This window comes from Lepisosteus platostomus, chromosome 5 (genome assembly GCF_059453375.1).
Source record: "Lepisosteus platostomus isolate fLepPlt1 chromosome 5, fLepPlt1.hap1, whole genome shotgun sequence".
Classification (NCBI taxonomy): Eukaryota; Metazoa; Chordata; class Actinopteri; order Semionotiformes; family Lepisosteidae; genus Lepisosteus; species Lepisosteus platostomus.
Genome location: NC_142615.1, coordinates 49,932,947 through 49,945,150, shown reverse-complemented (window position 1 = coordinate 49,945,150; position 12,204 = coordinate 49,932,947). Strand labels below are relative to the sequence as shown.

Sequence of the window (12,204 nt, the reverse complement as noted above, 5' to 3'; positions counted from 1 at the left end):
CCGCAACAACCCCGGTTCGATTCCGGGTCCTGGCAGAATAGGAGGAGTACTGCCTGCCTGGATGGTTGATGAACGACAGAGGCCACTCCGACCTCTTCTCGGTTTTCTTCAATGACTTACTAAGGATCTTCTTCAAATTTGCCCATGCAGGGGAAGCCAGTTACACCAAAGCAAACGCAGGAAAGTGCATTTCAAGCAGAGACCAGGAGGGACTTATTTACACCGAGAGTGGTCGGAGAATGGAACAATGCGCCCAGCCCTGTTGCTGAAACTGATTCTTGATGAGATTTTCGGCTCACTAAGAGGCTTGTCCCCTCCACCCGCCCATCTCTGTGTACAGTAGAGCCTCCTGTCCAGCCAGCACATGTCCACAGACATTCACAACGGCGACTTATCATAAAACGTTTGCACATATAGTTAAATTATTAGTTGTTTTTACAGGAAGTTAAAAAAAACACTTGAATTACTTATCCAGTCTCTTGAAATAAAGTTATTTTTCAAGCAATGCAACAAACCTCAGGCAATGTGTTTTTTTTAATCCAACATTGACAGCCACATCTTAAATCTTGTCAGTCAGCTCTTTTTTCTCTATTTGAATTGTGGCTTACACATCGCACGACTTTAAAAGCTAGAAAAACAGGTTTCAATTCACAATAGCTGGCGAGCCTTGTTAGCTGAAAAAAATTTTCAATCCCCGGCGGAACACATTCCGTAAGAATCAGCGCTTTTATAGTATATTTCACCTTTAAAGGTGGCTTCTCAAAACGCTTTACGGGATAAAAACAACAAGAACAGCAACAACAACAATATTGTATTTCATTGCACTTTGAAAACCAAGTAATAACTTAACTACATGTGAAAACGGTTTATGATATATCGCTGTTGTGAATGTCTGTGGAGTGTATCTTATTTGCCTTACGTCCTGGTGATCTCGCTCGCCCTCCCCCCCCCCCTCAATTCAATTCAATTCAATTCAATTCAATTCAATTCAAGGTGTTTTATTAGCATGACAGATGGGTACAATCAGTGTTGGGTATTTACTTTGCTTTGCGATTCCACTTTTAAATTGTCCAATGTGCTGCTGTAATACAGTTTAAAATACAGTAAGTCTAAACTGTATCAGCTTTATTTATGGGATGCAATTTAGAAAAAGTCGAAAACCGCACTCAAAATGCAATTTAGAGCTTTCTGGCAAGAGGAGACACCCAAATTAATAATGTAACATGCCACTGTTTGTGCATGAACAAAGTTATACTGCTATTTTCATTAGATACGCGATTAAAAAAAATATTTTTTTTGAATCCCCGGCGGAACACATTCCATAAGAATCAGCGCTTTTATATATCACCTTTAAACAGATATATTTAAACACGCGTTTACGATTTAAATCAAAACACGATTCAAATCAATATAAATGTTTATTTTGTAACGCATAGGTGGCTATTCATTGTTATTAAAAAGACTTAAATTAGATCATGTTGTGATATTTAGAAATATAAATTTGTTTGGTGCGAGTGAGGTTATATTTAATCTCTGACCAAGGGAAACGTTTCATTTTTTCAAAGAAATCTTTGTTAAAAGAAACAGTCATAGTTCCAATGGGGTTCGATCACAGACCGTGTGACATGGGAGTTAGGAACCTAGCCCCCTGCGCCACCAGCAAGGTCACATGCAGGGTGCTGAAAAAGCACTACAGAAACATTATCAACAAACAATGTACAGCGTGTACTATTCTTGTGTTGCGGTACATGAATATAATTATATCGTTATTAATTTCTTTAGATACGCGATTCCATATTATATTCCCTTTTAATCAAATTCTAAAAGTATGCTTGTTGACTCCGGTATCTCGTTAAAGACTTCGATGCTTAAAATGTTTAGGGAGAAATGGAATACTGGTGTGTATTTTTTCTTTAAAGTACCAAGACCATCCATATACTGTATGTTTGTGTTCCAAAATTAATATCGTTTATGCCCTTCACACCCGTTACAGTATGCTCCTATTATTTTTATGCTCAGCTACTAAGATTTCCCTTCAGTGGTAAAATTCCATATAAATATTCAATACTTAAACGGGCACATTTAAGACATTAAATATACATATACATACTGTATACAGTACAGTTAGCATACGGTAATATGTTCATGTTCCTAAATCAATCTCTTTTATGAGCATGTGAAAGGCATGGTGAATCGATTCTCAAAAATTACTGTACTTTGGATTGGAAACAAATGCGTGATTGCGAAATGTTACTTTTACAAACACGGTCAATGAAAACAATAATAAAGACCAGGGTAATACTTTGAGTTTACAGCTTGTCCAAGGTCATTCATTATTAATACTATTAGTAATAACTTCGTTAAAGACTTTAATGGCTACAGCTCAAACATGAGAGGTTGAGCTTTATTAGTTCCACCTTGGGGAAATTCCGGATACTATTATTTTGCTTGCGGTATTATAGGGGAATTTACGGTAACTCGCGGTATTTACCGGTAACTCGCGGTAGACTGCGTAAAGGGCACCACAAAATAATGCGGTATCGCCCGTGCATTTTGAATGGCTGCATCTGTAAATGATATCTCCCGCCAGCCCTTCAAAGATACTTTTCCATGGGTGAATATGGTTGTCTGGGGAGTTGCGGTGTTGATCACTATTGGACTTCCCCGGTCTCAAGTGTTGTTGTTGGACACGGGCAAAAGACTCGCATTTTCAGCAAATATAAAGAGGGTTAAGGTTTCGGCTTTAGCGGAGGCAGTGTTTACATTGACAATAATAAGAAGAAGATCGTCCCTGGGTGGGCTTGAAACACCAATCTTTCAGTTAACAGTCGAACGCGCTCGCTGATTGCGCCACAGAGACTGATGCGAAAGGCTTTTCTCCATTCGCACCTTCCCGGTCAAAAAATAAACATTGCTTGCATTTTCTTGCCAGTCGGCAATATTCCTTCTGCTCTGATAGCCAAGAATTACATTTCCTTTTTCACAAGCTGTATGAATTTCTTGAAAAACAAGTTGTTGCAGAAAGGAAATGCATTCATGCTTTAAACTAAATCAAGCCCTATGCGGTTGTCCAAGATGGTAGTTTCTGCACAAAAAGACAGGAAGAAAGACACAGCTCGGATGTGGAGCCAGGATCTCCAGTTAATGAGACAGGTACTTAAACCGACTCAGCTACGGTGCCGGCAGAATTCTCCTCTTTTATAGCCGCTTGGACACACCGCTCTGAGCCATCTGCGTTCTCGAAGCCCTGAGTCTGCCGGCTGAGCAAGCTGCCTCCTTTACACGGAACAGGAGCCCTGACCGTAAGAGAAATGAAGAGAAATGGCTTTTATTGGGCACTTTTCATGTCCAATGCGCTTGACATCTCCCAAGGGCGACAGAGTTCATTTACGACACTTTTCCTTTCTTTCTTTTTTCTGTACTCTTTGATGAAACAAAACGAGAAATCATGTAAGGGAAAATGTCTTTTTTCATGGAGAAAACATGCACCAGGAAATGTTGTGTTTAGAAGAAGTGAGTTAACATGAAAAGTGACCTAATTTACCGGAGCAAATGCTCACCTAGCAAGATCTGCTTTACTACTAGAGAGAAGTAGAGTGAAAGACGTGATCATTTCATGCCGTTGTGGAACAAAACGCTTTTTTCTTGGAATTCTAAATCAATCAAAAAGTGATGATTTTTTAAAACTGATAAAAATGTAGAAAACATATTTCTCACTTAGAAATTTTAGATGGGGGTGGGGTATTACTAGTAGCGGCGCTGAACTCACCATGGTGCAATTCATTTACGTGACGGGTTAGTTGTTTAATGGATAACGCATCTGATTTCGGTTTATAAGATTGTCGATTCGACTTCTATCGGGGCTGTGTGATTTAAATCAGGCTCCTCAGAAATAGATGTCCGTTATGTAAATGAACCGCACCTGAAAGCAAACGTTGGGTCTGGGTTCCTTTCTTTCCTGCATGAAATAGCAAATCGTTACAAAAAAAAAAAAAACACCAACTAATGTCCAATAGTCCAATAGTTAGTCATTTAAGTAAACATGAATATACTGTAAGGTCTTGGTACATGGGAGTGGATTTCAACCACAATTAAAAAAGGGCAAATTATAATTACAGGCTTCAGACACTTTGTCATACAAAAGTGACCAAACACTCCCTAACTTTCAGGTTTGCTTGAACCTGTAACAAAGAAGCAGTCTGAAACTTCCATTCTCTGTTGTCACTGTCTTTAAAGCCAGACATGATGTTTCACAGATGTGCAGTGTGCCTTTTCTCTTGTCGTGTTCAAGATGATCTGCTGCATAAGCTCCTATCTGGGTGTTCTATACTGCACTGTTATTTCATTCAGATTAGCTATGTGGTGTAATTTTCAAATTTTCAGGCACCTGCAAACACACCAGCTGCCCTCAATGTGATTTGAACACGCAACCTTCTGATCTGTAGTCAGACACGCTACCGTTGCACCACGAGGTCACTCATGACAAGTCCTTTTAATTCCCCCAAAGAGAATAACAGTAATGCTAGAATAACCAGTATTAAAACTAATACTACTGTTAATTCTCTAACAGTAACACTATAATTATAAATAATATTTACATGAATATGAACATTAAAACTAAAACTATCAGTAGCGCTATCATCATTAATACTCATATGAACACTAGCATTAAAACAACCAGTTGTACTCTCATTAATATTAATATGAATACACTAGTATTAGTATTTGTTGCTACCCATGACGTTACATCGCTCTTTGTGATGAACACGATACACCTAGACGCACACAGTGACGTGGCCCCTGTCCCCGTGTAACCATACTTATGATTTATAAACACGGGAAAAAATACATGTAAACTGTTACTTACATACATTTATCAACTTGGAATATATTTTTTTAGCTCTAGGATACAGTTACCTAAATAATAATAAGAATAATCATTGTTTAATTTCGGTTTGAACATTTTTTACACTAAACGCACTGTGGTAATTGATCGATACAGTCTTTATTGACTGTTTTCTAGATATTTAAAACAGGATCAAAAACAGAAAAAGAACCAGTACTCACCAATCGGTGAAGTTAATCGTTTATTCTACGGTTTTTCAATTGAATTAATTGGTTTTCGATAGATAAGTGATCAATAACTCTCCTCCGTGCGCGCCCTGTGCCTCCCGCAGTCTTGCTCTCTGATCCAGGTGCTCAGGCTGGTGTCTGTGACATCACAGCGCTCTTTCTAACAGAGCAGAGCGAGTCTCCGCTGGAGGAGACTCCTGTCCGGAGCCCGGGGGTTCTTTTCTTACAGATATAACATCCCCCCCAAAAAAGAACACACCAGGCTTTGAAGAGAAGCGAATCATAACAGTTGTAAAAGGAGAGCGACAAACCAAGGAATGAAATTCATTAAACAGGAAAAAAAATAGTTTACTTCGCAGATTAATGTGTTACAAGGCGTACCCGTGTGGAGCAGTAGAGAACGAGCACAAGTCCCTGTAATAAGTGCTTTTAAATGTTTTAAACGAATCATCAGAGTATAGAAGCCAGGAGGATCAGGAACCTGATCCTGGAGGTTAAAATGTGTATCCTGGTTTTATTTCCAGCCTGCTCTTAGTTCCATAGGTAGTCTGATTATTTAAATTAAATGTATAACTGTTACAATAATTCATCTAATTGTAAAATTTATAAGACTGTGAGACACCTCTGAGAGACATATGAGAGCTGGTGATTCCCTGGGCTGGTGTGGAATCACACACAGACAGGTCTTCTTCTGTGTGATCTTAGTCCCACTGCTGAGAGCTACAGACTGGTCAACTGGTCACTACTGTAGACACGGCCATTGGCCCATCGGCTACTAATAATCAATATACAGTGTACTGACCAGAGTGTCACTACTTGTGTTTATTACATTAAAAGATAATTCCACACTCACGTGTGTTAGAAAACATTTATAAAACATGTTTGGAGATTGACATACAGTAAAGAAAGTAATACTGAAGGGCTTGAGGTCCTGGAAAGAGTTAATAGAAGCTTCTTGCTTCTGACCTGGAACAGAGTCCACAGCTAACAGATCAGTGAGTCTTGAGCCCAGTTCACAGAGAGGAGAACCAGGAGCTCTTCTCTGTCTCTAAGTGGCTGTGAGGAAGGAGAAAATGGGGAGATGTGACCTGAATCCAGGCTGTTCTGTCTGATATTATTCATGTAGCAGCACTGATTGTCTGAATGTCCTCTGGTTCTGGATTGACGGATAAAAAGAAGTATGGAGCTTCTGTCCGATTGTCTCTGAGCTGTGAATCTGACTAAGAAGAGAATAATGATTTTTTATTCTGCCTCTGATAATTTTTCTCTTTGCCAAGTGGTGTTACATCCCCTTCAGAAACTCTGCACAGACTGTCAGAGTGAGAGAAAAGTAGAGAGATGGACAGATAAGAGCACACACAGCGAGGGAGACATACGTCTTGATTTACTTTGAAACAAGTGTTCATTTCCTTTGTGGAACAAGTTGTTTCTGAACTTCAAGAAATTCATACAACTTCTGAAAGATAAAATATAAGTCTTGCTAATCAGGACAGAAGAAATACCGCAAGAAAATGTCAGTGATTTTTCTCCTTTTAACGAAAAGTGGAGAAAAACAACGGCAGTGCATCTCCGTCATCTTAATTTAGCTTAATACAAGTATTCACTTCCTTTTCTGTGGCTTACAGACTGCGAAAGATGAAATAAAGTTATTGGTTATTCATGGTCAGTGCAGAAGAAATACTGCCGGCTGGCAGGAAAATGTCAGTATTTTATAATTCTTTAACTACAAACGTGTGAATGGCAAAAAGCAACGGGAGTGTGTCTCTGTGGAGCTGGTAAATGAAGGGCTGGTGGTTCAAACCCACTAAGGGACGTGCTTCAGACTGTTCCACTGTAACCATAATCTCTGCTAAAACTTGATGGGATTTCTTCGCAAGCCCTCTTGAAATTTGCAGGAAATATGTATTTTACTCATGTGGAACTACAAGTAAACAATTAAGTACCTGTCAATGTCCAAGAAAACCATTTTCACGTGTGGAATTTTATCTTCAACTGGCTGTCAGGAGAATTCATTTATACACCCGTTGTATCCTTAGCAAAAATATTTTAAAATTAGAACACAGATTTGTTGGAGAACTTGACAATCCTTGACAATCATTATTAAATGAGCATTATACAAATGTGCGTTGATATTTTGTATATGTACCTTAATTGTAATAAAATTAAACATAATTGCTTTGATATGGATGTTCATTTGAAGGATTTGTTAATGTTAATGTTAATGTTTGGGGTCAGAGCGCAGGGTCTGCCATTGTACGGCGCCCCTGGAGCAGTTGGGGTTAAGGGAACTATCAAGGATCTCTGAACAACCAAAGATACATTTGGGCATCTGCTATTGGTAAAGATTAAAGAGTACTGTAAGTGTGAAGCTTGCACACACACGAGAGAAAAATCAGTTTTAATGTACTTCATTAAACTGATGGTGTGCTTATCAATTGTGCATAAAATGTACATAGCTAAGGATGGTTTCAATCAGTTGATCTCTGTGTTACAGGCCCAGCACGGTTCCACTGCGCCACTCTGCTAACAGATCTCTTTGTGTGATTCAACACAACTACTCTATCTTTGCTTTCTAAAAGTGTGCCCGAGATGGAAAAGTCTAAACGGTAAACGCAGACGTCACTTTGAGCTCTTGGTCTTTTATAGTACAAATCATCACACGCTGCTCTACATGGGCGTGTCTTCAAGATCGTTGTGAACCAAACCTTCTGCCAAACTGAATCTTTTGTCGTTAATTCCCAAATCTTCAATGAGAATTAGTGAAACGAAAACCAAGCCCATGTACACACTCGCGTCCTAGTGTGAAAGAAAAATGATGTAAGCATTTGAGAAATAACGAGAGTAGTCTGAACATCTCCAGCCTGTCAACTGCTATACACAGAGATCGCTCCCTCTACACCCAGTTTATAACGCTGAAAATGATTCAGGAAGCACAGCAAAGTTCTAAAACCAGTGAATGCATCTGCATACATAAAATGTCAATTTTTCAAAAGTAAAATCTTCAGCTTTGAAAGATTGTCATCTATATATTTTCGTTTTTCTCTTTTTTACATAACACGCTTTCGAGAAACAAACTGTCTTGTAATGAAGGCTGCATTAGAAAATGTGTATCTAGCTTTGTTCAATTAAAATCGGCACATCCCAGTGGACAAAAGATGTAGAATATACGACTATTAAACGCATACTTTAGACGTATAAATGTGCTCCGTAACTGGTCTAGAATGAAATTCTAATATACGTATATCGTTATACGTCAATTAGACATCTATGATTATATGTTTATTATACATAAATGGTTGGAGTTCTATTATACGGATACATTTAGAGGACTAATATACATATATAGTTAAAGGTCTATTATACATCAAATACATATTTTATAGGTGTATAAACTAGTAAATAAAGCCAATGATTTGTTTTAGAAAAATATGTAGTTCAAAATATACATTATATACAATATTGTAATCAACAAATGGCTAATCATCATAAAAACACAACTAGTAAACTTCAGTTACAAATTCTAGTAACATGGCAATATATATAGTAATGACAAACAAACTAATTACATGATCCCGCTAATATTTAACTCAAAACCACATTTCGATTCAAATATAAATTTTAACATTTACAACTTCTATATTTCCACCAAAATATAATTAATGTAGCACAAACGCTACTTTCTAAAAAAGACAGAATGAAACTGTTTGTTTTGTGTTTCATGGTGATCCTCCTCTCGATACTAATGAAATGTTTAATATGATCCCTCGAGAAACAAAAAGGAGTCAATTTCCGCCTGGAATGATTGATGCCCCATCAAACATTTTGTAATATCCCCGGAAGTTTATACAGTAGAATCCTGGTTCGTGGCTTAAATTCAAGGTAAACAAGACTAAGGAAACGAGTTGGAAACTTGATGTCGAACTGGGATTTAAATCACCCGGAACATTTCACTACATTGGGCAGTATGTGCTAGGGAGCATTGCTTGACATCCCTTCGATAGCTCAGTTGGTAGAGCGGAGGACTGTAGTGGACTCAGTAGGGAATCCTTAGGTTGCTGGTTCGATTCCGGCTCGAAGGAAGGTGCTTTTTGTGTACTTTAATCAAAGAGTTAAAATAGCGAATCTTTTTCACTCAGACATTGATCAAAAGCTCAATAAACGACGAAGCAGAGGCTCCTGTTCCAAAGTCTGCCCACGTCTGATTGTCTTGTTTTGGCCAATATCTGATCTTTGAATTAAGGGAATACTCTGTTTGCTTTGTAATTAAAAAAAAAACATACAGTACAAATGTCAATTTCATTTTGGTTTCAAGATCGCAATTTAGTGTGAAACATAAAAGCCAGCTGGATAAGCTTTATTAATTTCCATCACGGGATCAATGAAGTATCTATCTATAAATCTCTTATACGTTATTTACAGTGGCCTTTCAACTAATAGCACGTGCAGGGATCAAACCCTAGCTGTTGGTACACTACGAGTTGCGTAAGGCTCTGTAACGCGCAGATGAGAAACTAACCTCTGCTTCTTCATTATATAAACAGTGAGCCATATATGCGAGCTTACTGCCTCCTACGGGCTCTGTATTTGTTAGCGATACAAGACCGGCTGTGGAGAAATGAAGTGAGGAGGGTGTGTACATTAAAAGGCTCATAGCGTCCCTGGAAGGGCTCAAACCACCACCCTTTTGGTTAACAACCGAACCACAAAGACGCATGTACAGCTTAACACTTCTCGGTCTCAGTGAAAGTGATACACTCCGTAAAATTTCCAGAGATTCATTTATTTTAAAAGGAAAATCACCAACAGCGGCCGAGATCTACTGGAGTTTTTTCATTCTATACTGCGATTTCTGAAGGGTACCCTGTGAAAATACAAGTTTTGACGAGACGGGATGGACATATAAGGTCAAAAGGCTTGGGGAATTGAACTTTAAGGTGAAGACTGCGGGTTCAGTAGCAGCAAAACCTGATCAGTATCAGTTGACTCCGATATACTTTGAAAATAAACTTCGGGATTTAGAGTCAGACGTGCTACCGTTGCACCATGGGGTACTCAATTTAAAAAAAAAATAGAAAAAACAATCAGTGTTCCTGGATCTGTAATTGAGAACAACACCTGCACAAGAGCTGCGCAGGAAGAATAAAATGTGGTCTGGTAAGAAGAGACTCTCTTCGGAAGAGCTGCGCTCTTCACAGGAGATTTTTTTTTTTGTGAAGCTGATTTGTCTCCTTTGGGGAATTCAAAGGCACGGCCAGCCGAGACTTCGTGGCGCAACGGTAGCGCGTCTGATTCCAGATCAAAAGGCTGCGTGTTCAAATCACGTCGAGGTCAGCTGTTACTTTTTCAGGTTCTGCTGGTCCTGAACACGGAATTCACACCATGCAGTTGAGTTCTATCTGTACACCACATAGATAATCTGAACAAAATCGAGCAGTACAGGACACGCAGTGTGAAGCTCACACAGGCTTACAGTCTCCAGTATTGTAGTGAAGAGGAAAAAAATAACTTAGTTTTTTTTAAGAGAAAAGGCACAGTTCACATCTGCTTAACATCACGTCCAACTTTAGAGACAGCTACATCAGATAATGGAATCACGGAAGTTTCAGATAACTTTTTTTTAATACAGGTTCAAGCAAACCTGAAAGTTAATGAGTTTCCGGACACTTTTGTTTTATTAAAAAGTGTCTGAAGCCTGAAAATGTAATTTGAAAAAAAAAACCGCTATTGGACATTAGCAGGTGCTTTTTGTAACGATTTGCTATTTCATGCTGGAAAACAAAGGAAACAGACCCAACGTTTGCTTTCAGGTGCAGTTCATTACATAATATACATCTATTACTGAGGAGCTTGAATAAAATTTACACGAGCCAGGTAGAAGTCGAAGCTACAATCTTATGATCCGAAATCAGACGCGTTGTTTATTAAACAGCTGGCATTTCACATAACCTGAATTCCCCCATAGTGTGCTCAGCGCCGTTACTAATAATGCACAGCTCCGTCTAAAATTTCAAAGTGAGAAACATGTGTTTTCTGATTTTTTATGAGTTTTAAAATATAATCTCTTTAAATCATACAAGGGGTGTTTCGCACTGAAATTCCGATTGACTGAGAATTCAAAGAAAGACTGTTTTCTTCCACAACACCGTATAATTATCACATCCACCAGACTCTCCAACCTCTCCAGACCTTGCTGGTTGAGCAATTGCTTCGATAAATTAGGTCACGTATCATGTTAAATCATTTCTTCTCAACACAACATTTCCTGGTGCACGTTTTCTCTATGAAAAAAAAGAAATTTTTCCCTTGCACGATTTCTCGTTTTTTTATCAAAGCGTACAGAAATAAAAAAGAAGAAATAGTGTCGCAAAATAACTCTGTCGCCCTTGGGAGATGTCATACGCATTGGACATGAAAATGCCAGATAAAAGCCAGTTCTCTTCGTTTCTCAGTGTCGGGGCTGCTATGTAAAAGAGGCAATTTGCTCTGAGCGCAGGTTCAGCGCTTACTGAACGCAGATGTCTCAGAGTGGTGTGTCCAAGTGGCTGTAAACGGTGATGGCTGTCCTGTCACCGTAGCCTAGTTGGTTAAAGCGCTTTTCTATCAAACAAAAGAACCGAGATTCAAATCCCAGCCGTGTCTTTCTTCCTATCCTGTAGTAAAAAGTGTAGAAAACTTGTTTTTGATTAAATTCACACAGCTTCCGAAAAATGAAATTCAATTCTTGGTTATCAGTGCAGAAGAAATATTACCGTCTGGCAAAATAAACATTAAGAGATTTTTTTAAAACCTCAAACTTGTGATTCGAGAGAAGACCCAACTTGTCAGTCTCTGTGGCGCAATCGGTTAGCGCGTTCAGCTGTTAATTGAAAGGTTGGTGGTTCGAGTCCACCCAGGGACGGGGTTCTTTTGCGATGTAAACGTTGTCGTCAGTCGATTGGATTTCTCAGCGAAACCATAACCATTTTAATATTTGCAGGAAATGCGAGTGTTTAACACGTGTCAGGGTCACCGGGAAATGTCCAATAATGCCCAACATTGCAATTCCCCAGAAAACCATATTCACCCAAGAAAAAGTATCGTCGAATCTTCATTTATACTCCAGTTGAATCCTCTGCTGAAATATTTTAAAAA

At 38.7% G+C, this 12,204-nt stretch overlaps 3 non-coding genes across 3 annotated transcripts; all 3 read left to right on the top strand.

The window, feature by feature from the left end:
* The first annotated feature begins 9,064 nt into the window (after positions 1 to 9,064).
* trnay-gua (transfer RNA tyrosine (anticodon GUA)) lies at positions 9,065 to 9,152 on the top strand. The gene is given in 2 exon segments: positions 9,065 to 9,101; positions 9,117 to 9,152. It is a non-coding gene; the product is annotated as a tRNA-Tyr (tRNA).
* A 1,180-nt stretch (positions 9,153 to 10,332) lies between these two features.
* trnaw-cca (transfer RNA tryptophan (anticodon CCA)) lies at positions 10,333 to 10,404 on the top strand. Its single transcript has one exon. It is a non-coding gene; the product is annotated as a tRNA-Trp (tRNA).
* A 1,493-nt stretch (positions 10,405 to 11,897) lies between these two features.
* trnan-guu (transfer RNA asparagine (anticodon GUU)) lies at positions 11,898 to 11,971 on the top strand. Its single transcript has one exon. It is a non-coding gene; the product is annotated as a tRNA-Asn (tRNA).
* Positions 11,972 to 12,204: the final 233 nt, after the last annotated feature.